The 18,461-nt window shown below is 37.3% G+C and overlaps 1 long non-coding RNA gene across 1 annotated transcript in view; it reads left to right on the top strand.

The window, feature by feature from the left end:
* The window catches only part of LOC105476602 (uncharacterized), a 116,123-nt gene extending 97,876 nt beyond the window's left edge, over positions 1-18,247 (top strand). The window contains exons 6-7 of the long non-coding RNA XR_011606547.1: positions 16,938-17,018; positions 18,166-18,247. This is a non-coding gene — a long non-coding RNA (uncharacterized lncRNA). The remainder of the gene's footprint in view (positions 1-16,937; positions 17,019-18,165) is intronic.
* The last annotated feature ends 214 nt before the right edge of the window (positions 18,248-18,461 follow it).

Below are 18,461 nucleotides of genomic sequence, written 5' to 3'. Positions count from 1 at the left end.
GTTTTACTCTCATTTTGCTTTGGCTTCTCTTTAATTTTTCATTCTGTTGTGCTATTTTCTTGTTCTTTATTTTGTCCAGTTAAAGAAGACAAAAGTAAAATCCATGTTCAAATACTGTAATATGAATGCATAAAGTATAAAACATAAAACATCCATTAAACAATTTCCTCCTAAATAAACTAATTGAATCTCAATATTTTAGTCTCTATTTTCCCTACTGTCTCTTCAATGCATAAAATTAATAATGCATAAAACTTGTGTACTTCCCCAACCACAAGGAAAAAATAAATCTTTACCTTCCCCCAATTTCATTTTTAGGTAAGGTAGTTGCCATATGGACATGTTAAAAATCACATCTAAAATTATATGCATGCAGATGTTCTGAAAATACTGTTTTTAGAGAAATATATTTTTTTCTGAAAATCCGAAACATTAGACATGTTCCATCTTTATTTAATGGAACAGTCTAAACCTTGCTAAAATTAAAACTTTCATGATTGATTACATCGTTGATCAAACCAAAGCTATTCTGGCATTAACATCTGCTAATCAGCCAGATGTTCTCTGTGGTCTCACTGACTGAAGAAAACTCTTTCCCTGCTGGTTAGGGACAAATAGAGAACTCTTTGGGATTTGGTTTTGGTTTTGTTTTGGTTTGGGTTTGGGGTTTTTTTGCAAGGAACTGTTCTCATTGCTGAAGAAAGAGGAGCAAAATAAATTATAAAAAGCACAAACAAATGATGAGTTTCTTTAGATTTGTGCACTGGTCTATGGGAGTTGAACATACACAATCTGTGTCTTCTTTGGGTTAATAAATCTGAGCCATTTGTGACATCAATTCCAGTCTTATATTAAAAGAGTATATTTGGAGTTTCAGTGACACAACAAAATAAAAACTACTTGTAAACCACAGCTCTTCACCTATGTTATAACTCAGTTTCTTACCAATCCTTGACTTGTCCAAGTAAAATGTCAATATGTAAATTTACCTACCAGCAGTAATGCCAAATTCTCAGTGAGTGATTCATAACTATCTTTAGTGACATCCGGGTAGAATTATTTTTTTAAATGCTCCAACAAACTTAACCTTATACCCTTGATATAAAAGAGAAAAAGTGCTGGGGAGAGAAACAAAGGAGGGAAGGAAGGAAGGAAGGAAGGGAGGGAGGGAGGGAGGGAGGGGAGGGGAGGGGAGGGGAGGGGGGGGAGGGAGGGAGGGAGGGAGGAAGGATGATAATATTTGATTTATTTATTCCTGAGGATGTCTCACATCAACATAGGGCACCAAGTTATCCTTAGGAAGTATGAAGAAAATTTAATTTTTTCAATCTTGCTTCAAAGCACATCCCATGCCTAATATTTACATATGTTATGCTTTAAGTAAACCTAAAAGAGCATTAGAGTTATAATTATAAGCTAGAAAACATTTTTAGCCTTAGAAGTCTAAAGCGAAAAAGATAAATGGGCTATGTTAAAGATTGACCTTGGGGTTATGGAAAACTGAGGCGATATTTGCACATTTTAGAGCCCTGACTTCTTGTAGCAGCAGTTAGCAGACCAGCCTCAAATCAACCTCTTCCCTCCTTTCCTTGCCCACTACTTGCATCTGAATCCCTGACCAGGTAAGCCTGCCAGGGCAAGCGAAAAGCAGGACTGCGCATGCCTCCCTGAAGACATTGCTGTTAATATCACAATGGTTCTGCTTTATGTGATCACAATGTTGTTTTCCTTGCATTCTCTCATTTTCATCCTCAACAAACCTGTAAGGTAAGCATTATAACACTGACTTCATAGCCAGGGGAACTAAGGCTCAGCATAGCCAAGTGACCACCCCAGGAATACACATTTGGTGAGGGAGCTGTAATTCTAGCCTGGTTCTTCAAATCTCAAGTTAGAGCAGTTCTTTCCCTATTCTCCAGGGTAAAGGAGGTGGTTCACAAAAACAGTGAAAGGTCAGAAAGGATCAGGGCCGAACAAGCTGACATTTCTTCCTCAGTATCACAAACTCTCTTTCGGAATAACATAACATGGACTCACCCCCACACTCTGTTATGTTCACAAATCCAAGATGCTGGATGCCTAATCTGGGAGGAGGGGCAGGAGGGTGGATGTCTCCAAAGACAGTAGCCTGACCATGTGACTATTGTTTGTCTCTTGTATCCATGGAGAATGAAGGAAGAGTGATGAATTTTTGCTAACAAACAACCATTGGAAAAAAAAAAAACACACAAAGAGCCAAAACAATTTATATTTGTGAGTGATCTTTGCCAGGTGGGACAATTACTGACCTTTTCTAAAGCCACTTGCAGTGTCGAACTGCATGCATCTGTGTTTCACCTTAGAAAATCACAATGAGAATTAATAGCAGATTTCTTCACAGTAGGAGGGCTGGAGAGACTTTGATTTTGCAGCAGGGACCTGGCAGGCTGTTACTAGTTCTGAGCTTCTCATGCATTGTTCTAGTGATGCAATATTTCAGAGTTACAAAAAGCTGGCTTTGAAGGTGAAGTACCCAGGGAGAAATTTGTTCCTTTCCCAGGTAAGTGTCCAGCTGCAGCCAAACCTGACTGGGCACATCTTTCCTTTATCTTTTCATAAGCTGACCCTAGACTCAGATGGTAATAAGGGAGAAAGGCACTCCATGAGCTCATCTGACTCAAGTTTAATAGTTGTTTATTGTTGTTGTTGTTGTTTTGCCTTTTCTTTAAGTATCCTAATGTATGGTCCCTAGTAAGCTATGTAGCCTTGTGATTATTAAGTGTCTTCACTTGGAATATTAAGAGTTTTTGTTTAAATAGCATCCCTACTACTTATTAACCACATTATTTTCATCTGTTAATGGGGATAATGATAACTCGCTTTTAGGATGATAGTTAAGATTACGAGAGTAATATTTGTAAAGCACCTAGCACATTGTCTAGCACATAACAAGTGCTTAATAAATCATAACTCCACAGATAGCATAGGAGTGTATGTATGACGCAAAGAAAGTTGAATAAACCTCACACACTTGAAAAAGAAAGAACAGAAGAAAAAAAAATCCTCCTAAAAAAAGAATGTCATAACTCTAATTCTTTTTGTAAAGTCCTCCTGAAAAACTGCAATCATGTTAGGAATAATAAATATAGCTATAAGGTCACATTCCTAGTCCTATTTATTTCTCTTCAATCTGATCAGCCCTCATCACTGACTCTGATGTCAGCTCTCTTAATTGAACTTGTTAATGCTATTGGCTTGAAGGAATAAGGTAGCAACCAATCAGAACATAGCAGGCAAAGCTCTCTTCATGCCTTCCTTTACAATTTTAAGAACTTGAATGTCCTGTATACTCAACGGACAATTCAGAGCAATGTCATGTTGATTTCCCAAAGGATAGAATTCAATGGTAAATCATTGCACTTACGGAATATAGAGTCACACACTTGAAAATGAGAGCAAAGCTAGAATGCGTTCCTTGTTTGAAGTTAATTTAAGTTGTAGTGACACAGCACATAAAACACTGTCTACAGCCAACTAATTCTTCTATTGCAAAGATGTTGATTTATCTTGCTTCTAGTGCATATATTTTTCAAGGGTATTTTTCTCCTCAAATTAAGAGAGAAAGGCCGGATGCGGTGACTCACGCCTGTAATCCCAGCACTCTGGGAGGCCGAGGGGGCTGATCACAAGGTCGGGAGTTTGAGACCAGCCTGGCCAACATAGTGAAACCCCATCTCTACTAAAAATGCAAAAATTAGCTGGGTATGGTGGCACGCGCCTGTAGTCCCAGCTACTGGGAGACAGGCAGGAGAATTGCTTGAACCTGGGAGGCAGAGGTTGCAGAGACGAGATTAGGCCACCGCACTCCGGCCTGAATGACAAGAGCAAAACTCTGACAACAAAACAAAACAAAACAAAAAACAGAAAACAGTTCTTCTACTCAAATAAACAAGAGTGACTTTTTTTGTTTGTTTGAAAACTTACAATGGAGACTAAAAATTGGAAGTTTCAAGTACTTCCTGCTGGTCTTTTACATGGCATTCACTTCAGGCCGCAGATAAAAGGAACACAACTGTTTTTCCTGTTTAATTTTCCCTCTCAATTTCAGTAAATCTTTTCCATTAAATACTCCCTGCATCAAGAACAGAGTCTGGGCCGGGCGCAGTGGCTCACGCCTGTAATCCCAGCACTTTGGGAGGCCAAGGCGGGCGGATCACAAGGTCAGGAGATCGAGACCACGGTGAAACCCCGTCTCTACTAAAAATACAAAAAATTAGCCGGGCGCGGTTGTGGGCGCCTGTAGTCCCAGCTACTCGGGAGGCTGAGGCAGGAGAATGGCGTGAACCCGGGAGGCGGAGCTTGCAGTGAGCCGAGATCGCGCCACTGCACTCCAGCCTGGGCAACAGAGCGAGACTCCGTCTCAAAAAAAAAAAAAAAAAAAAAAAAAAGAACAGAGTCTGATTGTCAATACTTCTATGACTGTTTAGTGAATAAATACATAACGTTATATTTTTGCTTTCTAAATGGTTTATGCCTAGCTATGTTCTTTTTGTATTATCAGTAAGACTCAAGCAACAATTGAATGATCCAAGCTGATATCTGTATATATATATATTTATATATATGAGATAGATATTTGTATTATATATAACTCTCTCATATATGACATGTATATATGTAACATACCTATAAGATATACATACATATATGTGTATATGTGTATCTGGAAGGATAAAGTTAAAATTCTCTAAGGGTAAAGTCAATAATGTAAGGGTAAAGTCAAAATTCTCTAACACAGCTTTCAAGGTTTATGGCAATTGTCTTCTCCATACTTTTGGTACTCCAAAACAATTAGCATTTTACTCAAGCTATTCACTTTTATTTCTCCATCACTTTATTTTTTCTATTTATAAGTTTATAATTATAAAGAATTATGATTTTTTTCTCCGCTGTAAAAAATCTACTTATATTTCAAGCCCCAGAGCCATAGATGTCCTCTACAGTATGTTCTGTAATTCCAAGGTCAGGATTGATTCTTCTATCCACTGTACATGTAACACTCTGGCCATGTTGTTAACCTTAGTTCTGAACATGCTTGTCTTCCCATTATTTTGAGAGATTCTTAAGCCAAGTAGCAATGTCTTTTTCCAGTGTTTATTCTCCAGTTCTTTAGACCAGGTTTTATCCTTAAAAGAAGGACCCAATAAACAAATATACAAAAGCAATATACAAAAGCAATGTCAAACATGTTTTCCATATGAAACATGTTGCTAAGCACTGGTGTTTATGAAAATGGATCATGATATAGTCTGTGCTTTCAAAACAGAGTCTAATGGTTTCTCTCTGAATATTCCAACTCATCAAAGATTTGTTGCTGTTTTTTGTATGGTTGTTCATTTATCTCAACTCTTTGAAGAGGTTGGAGTTCAAAGCTACCTTTTACCTTTTTTCATATTTTATGATATATTTTAGGCTGTTCTTGAATTAAGATGCATAAAACCACTTACCCTAGAAAATGCATGAGATCAAAGTAAAATACCTCTGGAGAGTTCACTTAAGAATTAGGAAAGGTAGTCATTTTACCATATAATCATTTCTATTGTATCTTTCAAAGCCAAAAGAATCTTTCTTTGTGTTTCCAGACAATCATCATCCATTCCTTCTTATAAACTCAGAAAGCATGGTGTACCCCTCATTTGCTAATTAATCACTGCCTCATATACATTCTGTATTACCACCTACTACTGCCATGCAGTCTTCTTTCATTTAGTTTCAATATTACAGATACATTATTTCCTCACTAGAGTTTAAACTCTTTAAGTACAAAATCTCCTTCAGAAATTAGTGGTCTGCTTCATATATTATTCAAATAATAATTCATTTTTGCTTTGTTTTAAACTTTAGAACATACAATGAAATATTCATGTTTGCTTTATTTGGGGGAGGGGTGTCATTTCTTTTGCTTAGTTTGGCTAATTTCACTCTCTGTTATATGTTCAGCTTTTGCTGTTTTTTGTTTGTTTGTTTGTTTGTTTTACTTTTGCAATGGTGATCAAAGCACTTAATTCCAGCAAGCTATACTATATGTATTTTGATTGAACAGGAATGATTTGGTGGGACGATACTAAGGGAAATCATCTTGTGATTCATATTATTTTGCTCAGGATTTGAATGATTAAGCATACATGGTTCTAGAATTGGTTTTGAGAAATAACAAGAAAGAAAAGAAATGATTCATGCTGCGTTAGTAATAATGGCGTTTAAATGTCAAGTCTGATTTTTAACTCACAATTTTTGCTACTCCATGCCTTGGTCTAGTCTGCTATTATTTTACCCATTTTGCTTTTTTTATTTACTATACATACTGGAAGGAAGAAAGTTGCTTCCTTCATGTCTGTCTATTTGTCTCAGGTTTTTAGATTCATATCTGATTTCAGTGAAGAAGAACTGAAAGCAAATGAGGGGCTTCTATGGGATCCTTGAGGCTGTTTAATTATGAATAAATAAATGATGGTGAGAATCATGTTTAAATAGTGGCAGTAAGGCTGTACCAGCCTGGGGTGGGAGAGCATGTTAAGCAGAAGCAAAAGCAGTCTCTCTGCTTCTCACCATCAACCTTGACTGTAGCCTGCTTAGAACACCAAAATGACCCATAACCTTTCCTTCCCCACTTACTTTGAATTTGGGCAGGACTGGGGGGGAAGTAGGCAGGTAATCAGAATGAGTAGGTAGAATTAAAACTATCCATAGAAAAATTAGAACACAAATGTTGCTAAGTATCCTTCTTTCTCTTCTCCCCTGCTCCCTTGCCAACACCACCACCACCACCACAAAAAAAAAAAAAAAAGAAAAAGAAAAAGAAAAAAAAATCATAAGTGACTCTAGTTACATTTGGAATGAAAAGTTAAGGAAAGACTGGTAGTCAATGTGTTTTTCTGAATTTTCTGCAAAGCAGCTCCATTCCAATGTCAACACTGCCATAATGCCTTGCCAAGCATCCACTAAAGAAACTATCTATCCAACTGTATCACCATTCCCAAGACGTGGTGGGTGGACAGTTTTCTGCTGTGGAATGTCAGTCTGCAACCTGCTCATCAAGCCCTCTGAAATCCCTAAGCCAGAAAGACTGCTGCAGAATAGAACTCTTTATTTGAATACTCAAAGCTCAGTACCTTTAAGAAGCTCCAAACTTCCTTCCCTACAAACATCTGACAGGTGGAAAAAAGAGAAGGCTACTGATAGGGTTTCCCAAGGGTGAAAATCTTTGTTAATATTTGTTAGCAACATGAAACAGGGAATCCCCAGGCAGCACTTCTGTTCATTTAGCCTGCAAAATCCTCTCATTGTCCTTTTGTATATAATGGAGTTAATTCCCAGAGTCAGCACTAAACTAACACATGATGACAACTTCCTTAGCTGGACCTGGGGAGCTTGCAGTGTGAGGTTCAAGAGACGATGATCACCAGTCCTACTGTTTTCTAGCAGTGATAAACAATATAGAGAAACTTTTTGAAATCTGCCTTGAAGCCAATTTGCATTGGTCCGTCCCCTGCCACTTGTTACCGACAGGTGGAGCTGCTGCAAAGCAGATCAATGTATATACATGTACAGCGCCTACAGGACTGTGTTCAACAGATAGCCACTGAGACATGCATGCACTCTGGCATACCCTGACAGCTATCAGAGAAACCAGCCTTAATTCTGTCACCAAAAATGATATTTATTCACTAAGTAGGGGATTCATCCACAAATTAAAAGAGTATGTATTTGCCCGAGATCCAAATCTTGACCTTAACTTAAACAAACCTAGACTTTTCTTTAATCATTTTTGAGTTCTTTTCCTTAAATGAACTTAACTATAATTGATGTCATTAAAACATTTAAAAAATATTCTTTACAGTACAATTTCCTCAGCAAGTCCTACTGTTAGAGCATTGTTGTGGTCTGTTTTAATAGATGACAAACAAAACTTCATTTATTTTCCCTGCTTACCTGGCATGGTTCTTCTGGGCTTTGAGAACAAAGCTGTTTAATGATGCCATGGACCCTAGGCAAGAACAGAAGCTCTGACTTCAGTAATCTGTCCAACAGAGAGAAGGAAAAAAATCAAAACCAGATCAAAGCATGTACACACACACGTACATACATAGACACATACATGTATATGAATGTATATATCTTTCCTACAAAAATGTGTCCATGTGTTTTATTATATACCTTTTCATATCTTGACAGGAGAAATGTAGTCATTTTATTGAAATTGTGTGCATAAAGATAAAGCCACATTAAAAAACAACGAGGAGTTGAGCATTACTCCAATTCATCTGAAATGAGTTGTTGATCAGCTAAAAAGAAGCTGTGAGGAAAGAAATGCTAAATAAAGCCAATTGTCCTGCCTTACCTATAGTTGTCTATTTCTCTTCTCCAATTATGGGGCTAATGAGCCCCATAATTGGAGAAGCTTCATGTAATTATGATTTCATGGGGAAAATAACATGGACCTGTACAAACTTCCAAACCCACAAGACATCTCTGAATTGTTTCAGCCATACAAAAACGACCCAAAGCCTTCCAAAATTGGTCCTGAATATTTTTGCTTATAATTCTGGCAAGACATAAATTTCCAATGATACCCAATGTAACTTTTCCTGAAATCATTCACTTCCTCAAGAAGCTACTGAACTATCTAAGTTTAGATAGATAAACTAAACTTAACTGTCCAAAAGCCAGCCATATACTTTCTCCATAATTTAATGGGATCAGGCAAATGTTAGCCTCACAAGCATGGAAGGCCTGGGCAGGCCAATAGTAAGCAGAGTGCCGAGCAGATACCAAGAGCAATGGCCTACATGAAAGTTATTAGAACTCAGTTGGCCTCAACTCTAGTTTCATTACCAGTGGTGCTTGTTTATTCCTGCCAAGCTCAGCCTTTCTAAAAAGGGCTATCTCCTCAGGAACCTAACATAGGAAAAGGCAGACTTCCTGAAATTAGATATTTTAAAACATTAATTATGCAACCTTGGTTAATGGAATACCCTAAGAATGCCCAGAAACCTATGATGGTTCCCAGCTTAGGTTTTAGTTGCAGTGAACACTGAGCTGAATTTGCCAACCCTGTTTCAAGGTTCCATGATTAATATTTTAAAATATCTAGTTTCAGGAAGTCTGCCTTTTCCTATGTTAGGTAAATAATGCATTTTCACATAGGAGAAATGTGATAGTATCAGGGAAATTGCTCCAAATGCATGACCTCCATCCCAATGGAAAATTATTGAACCATAAATTCAATATTGCGAAAATCAATTCCTAAACCTCCTACAGCTGACTGTTTATTCAGTTCAGTCCTGTCTCCATGCATGCTACTATATGTTTCTCCAAATAATGTCTTTTAAACTAACTTATAGTTTTCTTTTTTAAAAAAAGATCATCTTCCATTTCCAAAGACAAGGAATATTTGAAACCCAATTAAATTGTTTTTTCTTGATAATGCAGACATTTCCTTTTTTTTTTTTTTTTTTTCTGAGACGGAGTCTCGCTCTGTCGCCCAGGCTGGAGTGCAGTGGCCAGATCTCAGCTCACTGCAAGCTCCGCCTCCCGGGTTCCCGCCATTCTCCTGCCTCAGCCTCCCGAGTAGCTGGGACCACAGGCGCCGCCACCTCGCCCGGCTAATTTTTTTGTGTGTGTTTTTAGTAGAGACGGGGTTTCGCCGTGTTAGCCAGGATGGTCTCGATCTCCTGACCTTGTGATCCGCCCGACTCAGCCTCCCAAAGTGCTGGGATTACAGGCTTGAGCCACCGCGCCCGGCCAAATAATGCAGACATTTTCTAAAAGTCACCTTTCAGTCAATGCAGGGTCTACCTTAGATAGCCATTGACAAATTCTATTTCTGATCTCTATTTCTCTCCCCTTGTTTCCCTACTCCTTATTCTTCACATTAGATTTAAAGCAAAATAAAACACAAAGATGCTTGGGCTCACTCCAAAAGATTCTTGTTCACTTGCTGTGCAGGCAAGAGATTTTAGAATCAGAGATCCGGTGAAAGACTATAGTTTATTGAATTTTCTCTGAACAACACATTGTCAAAGCATCATTTCAGAAAACCTATGACACGTTCATGGGTCTCATGAATTTTTATTAAGTTCTTAGTCAGTGGGGCAAATTAAATTTTAAGGTAGTGGTTATAAAGGCTATAATTCTTCAAAGTGATTCATCTCAACCACAGAAGAATATTCTTAATAGCACTCATCACCTTCTAAAAGTATCAAATTTATCATGTTCATTTTATCTCTCGCCCAATGGAATGAAATTTTACTAAGAACATTAGAATAGTACTTGATACATCACAGGGACTCAATAAGAAATTATGATAAATAAATACATTAAACACTGTCCCACACATTGTGGCATTACATATAGATGCCATATAAAAAGTTAATTAATCCTCATTCACTGGTGGTGGGAATGCAAAGTGGTACAGACAGTTTTGAAACTAGTTTACCAGTTTCCTATGAAATAAAACAAACACTTACTGCATTACTCAGCATAGTGAAGCTCAGCTACCTCACTTCTGGGTATTTGCCCAGGTGAAGTGAAAATTTATGTTCACAAAAGAACCTGTACACAAGCTTTATTCATAATTACCCAAAACTGGAAACAACCAAGATGTTTTCCAATAGGTGAACAGATAAGCAAATTCTGGTACATCCATTCAATGGAATGTTACTTAGCAATAAAAAGGATTGAGCTATTAATGAAACATGAATTCATTTTTCTAACAAAGGAAATTTAGACCCAAAAAACTGTACATGGTATAGTTCACTTAAGTAACAGTCTTGAGGAGGCAAAATCTTGGAAACAGAAAACAAATGAGCATTTGTTAGAGGGATTTGAGGAGGGTAGAGGCTGACCACAAGGAAGCACATAGGGAATTTACAGGGTGATAGAACAATCTGTATGTAATGCAGAGGCATATACATGACTCCATGCACTCATCAAAACCCATAGAACTATACGCTGTAAACACTGAAAATCACAAGCAAATTAAAACAAATGAATAAATAAAAACCATCAGGGCAATCCCAGATGGAATGCAGACTCTGATAAATGAAATTAACTATATTAGGATTAGGTGAGAAAACCTCACTGAAGGGAGTGGAACAAAAAATGAGCTGGCTTAAGTAACTGGTAAGCAGTGTATTGACTGGAAAATACAGGACTTAAAGACAAGAAAAAAGATCTGTACACAAGCGCTACACTGTAGTGGGAATGTGTGTCTCTCAGGGGTACAGCCTAGCAATTCTGAAATTACACGTGCTTAGAGTTTAACAAATAAGTAAATGAATTGTAAGTAATGGGGGAGCCAACTTTTCAAAAGAAGCTGTAAGTAATCAAGTGGAAGGTGGATTAGAGTATGAGATGTAGTATAAATTCATTTTATTTATTTATTTAGATAGAGATAGATAGATGTTTGTATACATGGGGTAGTATTCATACAGATATATTTCACAGTTCTGTGTGCTGAGAGGGCCTAAAAGCAGTGACAGTGCAGTAGCAGCAAGTACCACTAACACCAAATCTTGATTTCTAAATATAAGTTGTACTATCTCTCTTCACAGATGATATAATTCTGCATCTAGAAAATCCCATAGACTCCATCAAAAGGCTTCTAGAACTGATAAATGATTTCAGTAAAGTTTTGGGATACAAAATCAATGTACAAAATTAGTAGTATTTCTGTACACCAATAACATCCAAGCTCAGAGCCAAATCAAAATGGCAATCCCATTTACAATAGCCACAAAAAGAATAAAATACTTAGGAATAGAGCTCACCAAGGAGATGAAAGATCTCTACAATAAGAATTACAAAACACTGTTGAAAGAATTCAGAGATGACACAAATAAAAAAAAATTCCATGCTTATAGATAGGAAGAATCAATATTGTTAAAATGGCTATACTGCCCAAAGCAATTTATAGATTCAATATCATTACTATCAAACTACCAAAGTCATTTTTAGGTACCTACAAAAAACTATTCCAAAATTTATATGGAAATAAAAAAGAGCCTGAATTACTAAAGCAATCCTAAGCAAAAAGAACGAAGCCAGAGGCATCATACTATCCAAACTTCAAACTATCCTATAAGGCTACAGTAACCAAAATAGCATGGTACTGCTATAAAAACAGATACATAGACCAATGGAACAAGATAGAGAACCCAGAAATAAAGCCACATGCCTACAAATCATCTTATCTTCAACAAAGTCAATAATAACTAACAATGAAGAAAGGACTCCCTATTCAATCAATGGTGCTGGGATAACTGGCTAGCCATATGCAGAAGATTGAAAGGTGGACCCCTTTCTTTCACCATATACAATAATTAACTCAAGATGGAATAGAGACTTAAATGAAAGACTTAAAGCAATAAGAATCCTAGAAGAAACCTAGGAAATAATCATTCTAGACATTAGCCTTGATAAAGAATATATGACTGTGTAAGTCATCAAAAGCAATTGCAATAAAAACAAAAATTGATGAGTTGACCAATGAAAGAGCTTCTGTACAGCAAAAGAAACTATCATCAAAATAAACAGACAACCTATGTTTAGATGGGGGAAATATTTACAAACTATGCATCCAACAAAGGTCTAATATCCAGAATCTAAAAGGACCTTAAACAACTAGCAAGCATAAAACAAATTACCCCATTACAAATGAGCAAAGGACATGAACAGGCACTTCTCAAAAGAAGACATATATGCAGACAACAAATTCACGAAAAAATGCTCGTCATCATGAATCATTAGATAAATACAAATCAGAACCACAATGAGATAACTATCTTAAGCTAGTCAGAATGGCTACTATTAAAAAGTCAAAAAACAACAAATGCTAGCAAATCTGTGGAGAAAAGAGGACACTTATATACTGTTAGTGGGAATGTAAACTAATCACTGTGGAAAGCAGTGTGGAGAATTCTCAAAGAACTTAAAACAAAACTACATTTGATGCAGCAATCCCAATATTGGGCATCTATCCAAAGAAAATAAATCATTCTACCAAAAAGACACATGCACACATACATTCATGGTAGCACTATATACAATAGCAAACATATGGAATTAACCAAGATGCCTATCAAGGTAGACTAGATAAGAAATTGTGGTATATATACACCATAGAATATTATGCAGTCATAAAAATGAATAAAATCCTGTCCTTTGCAGCAACATGGATGGAGCTGAAGGCAGTTATCATTGGCCTCATTGTAGAACTAATACAGAAACAGAAAGCCAAATATCGCATGTTCTCACTTATAAGTGGGAGCTAAACACTGAATATACATGAACACAAAGATGGGAAAAATAGACACTGCAGACTGCTTGAGGTGGGAGGGTGGGGAGGGAACATGGGTTGGAAGGCTACATATGGGGCACTATGCTCACTACCTTGGTAACAGGATTAGTTTTACATGAAGCATCAGTGACACACAATCGACTCATGTAACAAATATGCACATGTATCCCGGAACCTAAAATAAAAGTAGGAAGGAAAAACTGCCTTTTTGCTCCTCCCTTCCCTCATCCTTTAATAAACATCATCCGAACCTCTAAATGTCATTCTCCATTAATAGGAACCAAGGATCCTTGAAGACATAGCTGACTCTGGGGTAGTCTCCAGGAAAATATGAGATAATTCTGCAGCATCTTCAAGTACCAGAAATTAAAGAAGTGCTTAAAAAAATGGGTGCATATCAAAAAGACATAAGAGCTCCCAAAGCACAATACTGGGACAAAATAAATAAAGGAAATATTGAATTATAACACTAATAATGAAATAAAGGTTCATGACATTCTGATATAAATAAATAAATAGAAAAATTGACAAATATTTTAATGGAAAATTCTTTAGGGCTACAATGATAAACATAGGAGAAATGAAGGAAATAAAAAACCATTATTAGACCACCATAGAAATAATTACTTCTTGCAAGATCCACAGATAGATGTTAAAATTAATGAGCAAAATGTTAAGGAGAAACAGAAAGTTTGAATAGCCTCAAAGTAATCTCTCCCACAACACATATTAATTAATTGCCATCATGATTCTTAACATATGTCCACAAATTCTTTGGTACATCTTTCTGCAGGAAGCACACCTTAATTCCTCTCCTCTGTAGTGTAGGCTGGGCTTAGTGACTAATTTCTAATGAATAAAATATGAAAAGGAAAAAATAGTAACTTAGTAGAGAAACCTGGTAGATGCTAACGTAACAAGTGCTTAATGTTGGCATCATCAATAATAAGCCATGATGACATCATGTACCTTCAAGTAAGATGTATTAGTCTGTTTACACACTGCTATAAATAACTTCCTGAGACTGGGTAATCTATAAAGGAAAGAGGTTTAATTAAGTCACAGTTCCACATGGCTAGGGAAGCCTCGGGAAACTTACAATCATGGTGTTTTCATGGTGGAAAGTGGAGGATAAATATGTACCTTCTTCACATGGCGGCCGGAGAGGAAAGCAAGCTGAGGAATTGCCAGACCATCAGATCTCATAAGAACTTACTCACTATCACGAGAACAGCATTGAGGGAAACTGCCCCTATGATCCAGTTACCTCCACCTGGTCTCTCCCTTGACAAGTGGGGATTATGGAGAGATTATAAGAATTATAATTCAAGAGCAGACTTGGGTGGGGACACGGAGTCTAACTATATCAGATGTTATGATGGGGCATTTCATCTTTCCAATATTTTGCCAAAAAATTCAGAACCTTCATCTAGTCATGAGAAAACCTAAGGTAAATTCAAACTGAGGGACATTGTACAGAATATTTGTCCAGTACTCCTCAAAGTGTCAAAATCACACACACACATACATGTAAAAAACTGTCAGATATTGCTGAAGACTAAGGTGGCATGATGACTAAATGCGAAGTGGTATTCTGTATTGAATTCTGGAGTAGAAAAAGGTCACATCTGAAAAACTAGAGAAAATCAAATACACTCTGTAGTGTAGTTGTACCAATGTTAATTTCTTAGTTTGGATAACTATACCATAGTGATGTAAGATATTAACTTTAGGGACAGCTGGATAAAAGATATACAGGAATTCTATATACTATCTTTGTAATACTTCTGTAAATCTAAAATCATTTTAAAATAAAAACTTTTAAAAGAAAAGCAAATTAATAATACATGCCAAACAAATATTAAGAACCAAAACTGATCACGGATAATGCTGTGAAGCTGGACATTATCAAGGGACCAGGTTAGAAATTGAATGCTGAAGGGTGGTTGAGATTTGGAGACCTGGACAGTAACAGAAAGGTGCAACATGAAGAGTTACAGCAACAGAAGTGCATGAAGTGGGTTAAGAGAGCAGTGAGTGAACTAGTCACTGAGTCAGGCTGGGAACTCAGTGAGGGGCAGAGATAGGGCTCTTTTACGGCATTGCAATGTAGGTATTTGATTTAATTACTTGCAATATTTCTTTTTCTAAATGAAAATATCCTTACCCTTATTCCTAGATGAAAGGGTGAGTTCCTTCCTACAATCCAGACTTTATGTTGTCAAACTGTGTGACTAATAAAGATACAGGATTTGTTTTGATTGAATTTGAGGCTTTTGTTCCTCACTATCAATGACCATTACTGACCCAAATGGTTGGTAAAACGTATATTTAAGTCAGTGTCTTAGAGGCACATTAGGTGGAGAAGTTTAAGTCAATGGGTTAGAATAAATGATGTGAGCTTCCCTGGATCAGTATGTTTGTTTTGCAGTTGTGGTGGTTGTTTATAATTTTAGTCAAAGACCCAAGTAAGCACTCCAGAGGCAATGCCCTCAGTTATTGATTATTTCTCCTCACAAGAGGGTACCTACCCAAAGGTTTCTCCTCTCTTGTCATCTTTGTGCATGGCTTCAGTGAAGGCATCTTTGTTTCTATATGATTTAACATTTATGTTAGTTAAGGAGACTGCTTGGAATGACTGTGGCATTGTGCATTTTCACATCCCCTTTTATTCCCATCTAGAAAGCTTCCTATGGTACTCAAGAGCTTTCTGTGGTGTTCTTTACTGTGCGGCATCTTTTCCACATCAATGTTTTATGGGAGAAACACAAAGCTAGTCCTCTAGGGGCCTAGCATACTACTTCGTTGAAGTTAGACTAATGATAGGAACTGCACATGAAGCATGGAGGCTAATTCCCTTCACTATCTTTATTTCATTGACAATCATTAAATGCTCCTGGCAAAGTGTTTCCAAGTATCAATCCCTCCATCCAAATGCAAACACACATTAAGCCTCCTCATTGCTGTCAGTCCTACACACACACACACACACACACACACACACACACACACACACACACACACACACAGATATACTGCACCTTCATTATTGGAGAATCAAGCCTAGAAATGATTGTCTGCTTTTGGAGAGGAAAATTATTTCTTTCCTGAAGGTAATGAAATGTGTAAAAATGTGCCCATGAAACCTCTATCTCCCAGGAATTCACAGCTGCTAAAGTCAGAATTTCTGCTGGCAGCAAATTACTGAGGAGGGGACCTGGGGTTTTTTTTAAACAGCTTGAGGTGGGCCAAAAAGGTATCTTCATCACACTCCATGCTGACATCTGGACAGTCGATGGCAAAGTAATCCTGGAAATTATTTATTTTGTCCCCTAGTCCCAACAACGGGATCTAACATGAGTAATTTTAATAAACCTACTTTTGTTTTTAATAATTATGGACCAGTCCAGAGAGCAATGAAGATTAGCTCCTGCCTGACGAGAGTGTCTTATTGTAGAAGGTGGCAGAAAAACATTTCCTAGAATATGGACCTAATTAAACTGAAAACATGGAATGTTAAAGTTCGGGCCTTAGACTCATAGTGTGATTTGATCCAGGGGGAAAAAAAAAAAACTAAAAAGCCTTTTAATCCATGCAGAAATTAATGTTGTGTAAGAATGTGAGTTTGGTGCCAATGTCGGATTCCAGCCAGAAACCCAGAGACCAAGAGAAAGCCCAGGTAACTATAACCAATAACTCTTACCATCTCCTCCCAGCTCCTGCCTGGAACCACAGCCCTGTCCCAGAGCCGCTCCATCCTTTATATAGAGTAGCATGAAGCCCCATTCAGACTTTTGCATTACTATGAAAAGTCAAACAAAGGATTGCTTATGGAAGTGGTTTCTGTCCTATGAATGCCTCCTATTTTGAAGGGGAAAGAATTATGTTTAATCCTGATTTTTTATTGTTTTGCTGTGCTGGTCAATCTGCCTGCAGGAATTCTCTTAGATCTCCCCATGCTCCCAAATCCTTTCCCCTTGATGCACACATGCATGCACACACAAACACACACAAACACACACACACACAAATCACTGGAACTGAGTCCCTAAGAAAACTGAGACACAAGGCCCTTTTATATGCACAGTGCCAAGCAGGAGCAAAAACTCCCTGCTCCTATTAATAAATTCTGTTTTATTTCAACAAGAAAGCATGCTCTTTCTCCATCTCTGTCTTGCACATACTCACATACAGCTACTCACAGAAATGTTCTTACTTTCAGCACATGATCAATAGTAGGGTATACTCCTTAGGAAACTTGTTGAGTGGACTTCATGAATCTAGCAGGCAATAGAAACTCTGGCAAAGTTTTCCAGGAAGAATCAGCGGGGTGATCAGCATGAAACCTGATTTTAGTCACCTGCAGAGAAAGTGAGTGAGCATTGGCCAGTACGGGGTGGGACTCACACAGTCACTTCACCAGCTGAACCTGCCACAGGGTGTCCTTACATGATAGCTTGACATTAGATAAATAGATAACCAGGATGAAAAATCACTGGGGAACATAATTGCACCTGACAGAAAGGGATAGTGCAACATTTCTGGATTCTCCAAACTCTTTTTGTAAGAAATCACTCTTTGCTATCAAAAAGCCTCATCGTTAAAGTCTGGTAATGTTAAGGGGTTTTATTATCCCTGAGGAAAAAGGAAACAGAACAGTCAAACAAAAAATGTTTCCTAGGAAAACAATACGGTGGGTTCTTTCACACTTCAGATGAAGAACTCAAAAATCAATTTACAAAGAAAATCTTGCTATTCCTGTGAATTAGGAACTCTGCAGATGAAAATTCCCCTTCTTTGACTTCAATTTCTGCCTTAAATTTCAGAAGCAGCTCAGCTGATATTCTCGAAAGCTCCACCTGTTGAGGATATATCATACCAAAGTTTTTTTAATAAAATGATCTTTTCCTTTCTTATGCATACAACCTTCAATTTCTCCTCCTCTATGCTTCAGCAAATACAAGCAATACGCTGTGTTTAAGGAGAATTTTTCACCTAGCTCATCCTAGACATCATGGCCAATTCCAAACTGAATAATTTGTATACTACTTAATGAAAATGTTTTCTTTGTTTAAAAGAAAAAAGTTTATCAAGCTTTGAAATGCGATCACTCATCTCAGCT

Source organism: Macaca nemestrina, chromosome 8, assembly GCF_043159975.1.
Source record: "Macaca nemestrina isolate mMacNem1 chromosome 8, mMacNem.hap1, whole genome shotgun sequence".
In the NCBI taxonomy this organism is placed as follows: Eukaryota; Metazoa; Chordata; class Mammalia; order Primates; family Cercopithecidae; genus Macaca; species Macaca nemestrina.
The sequence above is the reverse complement of the archived record's forward strand: the minus strand, read 5'-3'. Positions and strand labels throughout refer to the sequence as shown.